Source organism: Mastomys coucha, unplaced genomic scaffold (genome assembly GCF_008632895.1).
Source record: "Mastomys coucha isolate ucsf_1 unplaced genomic scaffold, UCSF_Mcou_1 pScaffold21, whole genome shotgun sequence".
Taxonomy (NCBI): domain Eukaryota; kingdom Metazoa; phylum Chordata; class Mammalia; order Rodentia; family Muridae; genus Mastomys; species Mastomys coucha.
In genome coordinates, this window is record NW_022196904.1 from 92,650,807 (window position 1) to 92,657,285 (window position 6,479).

The following is a 6,479-nucleotide window of genomic DNA, read 5'->3' on the forward strand; positions in this document are numbered from 1 at the left end:
AGAAAGAAAGGAGAGAAAAACAGTGTCACTGTTTTTACTACAGCCACCATGGAAGCCAATGTACTTCTTTAACCACCAAACATGCAAAATTTTATATGGTTTAATTACATCACATCTGGATTTTTATGAAACAAATCATTGAAATATAAAAATACAGAAAACCGAACACGCCCAGGATCAGAAGAGAGGAGAACACATCTGTCCCAACACCGGGTGTAACTGGGACCAGAAAGACCAGGAACACAGGAACTCCCCCAGCCTAGTGCCTCAGGTTTCTTCCAGTCTGTCTGGGCTGGTGCCCTGAGCAGACCTTGGGCGCAAGCTTTGCAGCCAGTCCCACAACACCCAGAGGAAACTCCAGTCCCAGGCACTCTAACATACCCAGGATCAGAGGTGATGAGGACACAATATCTGTCCCAACACTGGGAGTAATTGGGACCAGCAGGACCCAGGCACACAAGAACTCTGCCAGTCCAGTGGCTCAGGTTGCTTCCAGTCAGTCTGAGCTGGCATGTGCCCTGAGCAGACCTTGGGTGCAAACTCTGCAGTCATTCACAAAACAGCCAGAGGAAACTCCAGTCCCAGGTGCTCTAACAAGCCCAGGGTCACAGGATCCCAGAATCACAGGATCACAGAGATAGCTTGACTCTGAGGAGTTCTGACACAACCAGGATCATAGGAAGGACAGGCTCCAGACAGATTTAGCAAAGGGCAGGTAGCACTAGAGATAACCAGATGATGCCGGGGCAAGCTTAAGAATATAAGCAACACAAACCTTGCTCCCGTATTAAAACAGGGCCCAGACCAATCCATGTATTAGTTAGGGGGTCTCGTCATTTAATCATGGCATATGACCTGGAAGTGACTGGATGCCAATGGTGATCCACTGCAGACTGACCTTTAGCATTAGTTTGCAAAAAATTTAAAACAAGTAAGAGGAAAGCAAGGTGTGATTTGGTGACCTTGGAGGGTATAATTCCCCCTCTTTTGTTTTTAAAAGTCAATTTTTCAGAGTGTGATGCACATGTTCAACAATTCCTTGTTCTATTGGGTTATAAGGAATTCCAGTTTTATGTTCAATACCAAATTCCTTACAAAACAGTGTAAAGTTGTTTCCAATGTAAGCTGCCCCATTATCTGCCTTGATGACTTTAGGTAATCCCCTAGCATTTAAGGGTTGTAAGAAATAGTCAATTACATTTCTAGAAGCTCCTTCCATATGTAGAAAAGCAAAAAGGAATCCTGAACAAGTGTCAATACAGTCATGTGTATATTTCAATTTTCCAAATACTGCGTAATGAGTTTCATACATTTGCCAAATATGACTGGGCATAAGGCCTCCTGCATTGAACTGGAGATAATGTAAAGCAGTTAAGGCATTGTTTTACAATCATTCTAGCCTGCTCCTTGGTGATCTTATGCTGGAGCCTTAAGGTGTGACTAGAAAGATGAAATTTATTATGAACATGTCTAGTCGATGCAACAGGATCTGAAACTAAGGCTTCTTCTATTAATGCTCTATAAATACAATCATTGCCTGCAGCCAGGAAGACCAGAATGAGCTCGTATATGACCAATATATAAGTTATTTTTTCGGGTAAGAATGACATTTTGTAGTTGTGAAAATAGAGATCTGGCTGGTGTATTAAAATGAAATGTACCACAAGTTTCTAATAGAGGAACAGACTAAACCACATATAGACTATCAGTAAAAAGATTAAAAAGTATTATTTACAGACTGAAAAACATTTGGTACTGATAGTTCTGCTAGCTGAGTTGAGAGCCCATGACTTCTCTACAACTACTTGTTGATTATTTATGAGATATTCCACTCCTCCTTTAGAGGAGCCTTCAGTGTTAGAGTGGGCCATAGGCCTTTCAAATGTCTTAATGTCTTGTCCTTCCTTTCCTAGCCCCTGACCAGGCAAAAATCCTTGTCTTAACATCTGTTTAGTCACTACTTCATTAGGACTACACATTACAAGACCCATCTGTGACAAGAGGTCTCTTCTCCAGAGGTTAATTGGCAAATGTGGCATGGCATAGGCTTGAATTTGTCCTGAATTGCCCTCTTCATCTCTCCAGGTTAGAAGTTTAGAGCTTTGTTTTGGGTTATCGGCATAACTAATCCCTTGAAGGTGAGTGAGAATATCAAATAAAGACCAAGTTGAAGGCCAATCTTGTCCTCTAATAATTTTTACATCAGCCCCAGTATCTACTAATACTTCAAAACTTTTTCCTTCTATTATTAATATAAGGTTAGTTCTCTTACTAGTAAGAGATCGAACCCAGTACACATCAGAGGAACCAACTCCACTTTGCGCTCTCTTACTCTTAACAAATTTGGAAAGTAGCAGATGCAAGGGTACTAAAATAAGTTGAACAATTCTTTTATAGAAAGTTACAATGCCATGGGGGGAAGCAGCCATAATTTTAATTTCTTCCTCCTAATCATTATCTATAACACCTGGGTAGACCTGCAATCTTTTCGTAATAATGCTGTTTCCAAAGTTCTTTCTTCTGGAACCATGGACAGCATGGATCTATCTGAACTAAAAAGTTTTCTAACACCTGTTTTTTAAACCCTGCTCCTCTCGCCTGAAGCAGCTCTTTGAGGCTGCAGGCAAATGCCCCTGACCCATTTGTGCTGTCACCCCTAGGTGAAATGGGGTCAACACCTGTTCAGCCTAGCTAGTATCCCTTTGAATGCATCTCCTGCAACAACAGTCTCCAAAAAATTAAATTTATACCTAGCACTAGCATTAATGCTGTTCATTCTTTGCTTATTTTTCAGGATACTGTAACTTCTTCCATTTTCTGTAGAACTCCATCCATGACAGCATTTCTCAAGTGGTGTCCCCACCTCCAACCCTTTTTTCAGTCCCCTCAATCAGGTACCACCTGTAGCCCTCCAGGGGCCAAGGATGAACTGGGTACCTAAAAGAAGGGCTGGAAATGAAAGGGACAGGGTTTGAGAAAAGAATGAAGCCAAGACAAAGTTTCTGATCAAGGCTCAAAGTTTAACATTCAGCACAGTGTTTATATAGGGAAATCCCACAGATGAATCTTTTGTTTTAGGTGGATTGAGTTGCAAACCACACTCAGCAGACTGTAGGTTCCTCAAATCACCTGTAGGAAATTACAAATGCTGGGAGGACTCCAGCTAGGTTGTTTAACCTATTCAAGGTTGGGGGAAGGGTGCCATTCTGAACTGTGCATGCCTTTCACTGCAAATAACACAAAGATCTCAACACTTTTGTTTCTCACATTCTGGTTTTCCTGAAGTGTTGATTGTCTTGTTCTAGCACTATTGTTTACAGATCCCCCCCCCCCCATTTATACTTTCAGGATCTATGTATGCACTTTCTTTCCTAGGATCAACCTGGTCACTCGTAGCACTAAGATGTTTTCTTCAAAAATAGATAGAAATCCTGTGTGTCCTCAGTCAGCTCCTCCCTGCTACTTGAGTTAAGGCAGAGTCAGTGCTAACTCAGTTCATCACTACGGGAATCTGCTCTCTCGTTCAATCATAAAAATATCATGAGTAAATATGTTCATTTTAATATCACACAAACTGTCAAAGTACTAAGTATCAAAAGATAGATTACTAGTCTTATAGAAGAAATTTCAGAAGGAAAAGTGATCTTGGAATGAGTCTGAACTAACACCATTTATTACTGTTGGTGTCTACATCGCTGAGTATAGTGACCATTGCCTACTCTGTGACGATTGATGGCTGTCAAGATATGAGACTCCTTTTCATATAAATGATAGATTATACCTCATATTTCAGACCAAAGCAACACTACACCATTCATCCATGCTTAATTCAAGTTCCCTTTTTTTTCCTCATTGTGTCAGCAAAGGAAAACCACAACCAGATGCTATCTGGTTTGCCAAGTCTGAGCATTTAACACTTACCCTTGGATAGCTATTCATAGATGTCTATTAATTTAATGAACATAAATGTTTATTGATTATTTCTTTCTCTTAAAAATTTTGGGAGAATTTTTGAGAATTCAGGTAATAGAAGAAAAAACCTGATGATAGAAAGGACAAGCAATGTTATGTACATAGTGGTTTGTTACCATAATAAACTCATTATTGGCTTAATAACTTTTGCCCAAAATAATGCATGGACAGATAAGCATGCTAAGAGGAGTACAATAAAATCATGCTCCTCTTAAATCATTAAAACCCTCCCTATGCTAAGTGCCTTCTTTGGCTTTCCTGGATTACTGACATTTCTCTCTCCCTTACCTTCACTCTGTGTGGAAGTATGTGTGCTGTGTATTCCTCTTCTCAAGTCACTTTATGTACGTCTATTTTCCACTTTTCTTGTGTCCTAACCTTCATTTTATCTGGACTGATGAGACTTTCTGCATTCGTTTACATTTCCCATGTTTAATCTTATTCATTCTCAGATCAGTGTCCATTGAGAGATCTTGTAAAAAGGCTAAACTAAGTTATCAACAACCTACACTGTTAAGTCCCTTCCTGTTTGTGTAGCTAGCAAGATATCTAGTACACATACCAATAAGTATTGAGATGAATATAATTGAATGTTAGCTTATTTTCATTTTTTGGTACTCTAGTTAAATAATTCAACAAATACTTCTATCAGGGTGAGGCAGTAAGCAGTAATATTTTCATATCAACACATCAGCACCTTATGGTTCTGGCTGCTGATAGATACAGCTAACTATTGGGTGTGTAGTTACTATATAACTTTTAAAAACACACACTGAAATGTGTATTTGTTTCTTAGTAAAAGAGTGGGGGAAGAACTTTGCATCCATGCCTCTAGCCCCAGTTGATCCAGAAGGCAACATTCAACCAGGCCTCTGGTTCTTCTTACAGATCCAGAGAGCAACTCTGGACTAGGCCTCACTATACCAGGACCTGGAAGCACCATGGGAAAAGCTACCAGCTCCATCTGCCTCAGAGAAAGCAAAACTCATACATTTTAACTAGGATTCAGTCAAGGAATGCAATCATGAAACGATGTGTACCAACATCTAACTCTTTATAAACTAGGGTCTATTACTGATCTTCATTAAACCAAGAAAAAAACAGGTAAAGGTACTGCCTACTGCAAAAAGGATTGTTCATCCTATCTTTTTGGCTAGGCAAAAGTCTTATATGAATTATGAGACTACTATAAGGAATTTCAGTTCTATTTGCAAACAGAAGGTACTGCTTTGAGAACACTGAGATATGGGTTTTAGAAAACTGGATATTGCATTCTGAGAGGACCACATTTTATAAATACTACTTGGCTTCATAGTAATAATGAATAAGAATTATAAATATGCATGAAATACCTGGTCCCAGAATTATAATAATGGGTCCTATATTTTATTCTTGATGGCTTATAATTTCTAATCTTACTCTATGTCTTCAGTTTGCTTAGAGTTGCATTTTTATGACATGACAATGGCTCAGTTTCATAATATTTGGGGTATTTTATTCTGTCTCTATTCAGATCATTCTATAAATAAATACTATATATTTATAGAATATAAGCATATTCTATATACTTACTTAATACATACTTCTGTAGTCATTTTGAAATCTTAACTAAAACTATACCAGAGAATAGAGTAAAGAAATGTGGAACATGTTTTATTTCCAGAATTGAGCATAACCAGGGTGGTTATGGAATGAAAAACAAATTGAGGGTATATTACCTATCATGTTAACTCTAGTAACTCCATATGAATAAAAGTTGACCTACTGTATGAAGGAGAGATTTGATCACAACCCATTTCTGGATATTGAAGATAGATTTATTGAGAAAGTAAATGCTTCCATTTACAGGGTATTATGGAAATTTCATAAGGCACCAGTAATGACCCTTAAAAACCAGATATTCTTATTCTCTCTAGACTTATATTTCTCTCATTCTTAACTCCTAACTCGAGCCAGAGCATGGTGTGGAGTGTAAAGGTCCCAGAGAAAGCACCATTTGTGAACTCATAGTGACTACTGACTGTGGAGGCATGGTATGGCAAACAGGGCACTTCCATTCTCTCTTTAAGCATACCTCTATTGCTATTGGAGCTGTCTAAGGTGACAGGATTCAGAAAAAGATAATGTAGCTAGGTAAACGTGGAGGAAAAACTTTAGAAAATAGTAGTAATTTTAGGCAAGAAGAATTATTGGCTAGAGATCTGTGAAGTGCTTGGTAGGTAAGAGAAAAGACGAGAGACATTTATGTGGAAGACTAGAGAAAACAAGTAATTTACATAAAATGTAACCAAAATCTAGTGTGTAAATGAAGCCATTTCTTAAATTTTTCTCTCAGTGTTTAGGACAGGGAAATTAGGAGCTGTGGCTTTACTGCTTGCTGTCCCAGCACATATCATGAAGCACAAGTTATTTATTTCCCCAAGGTCAGAACTGAACCCTCACTTCTTTGTATCTTGAAACCTTAGCATGAACCCTTCTGTGAGACACACAAATAATTTAACGCACCA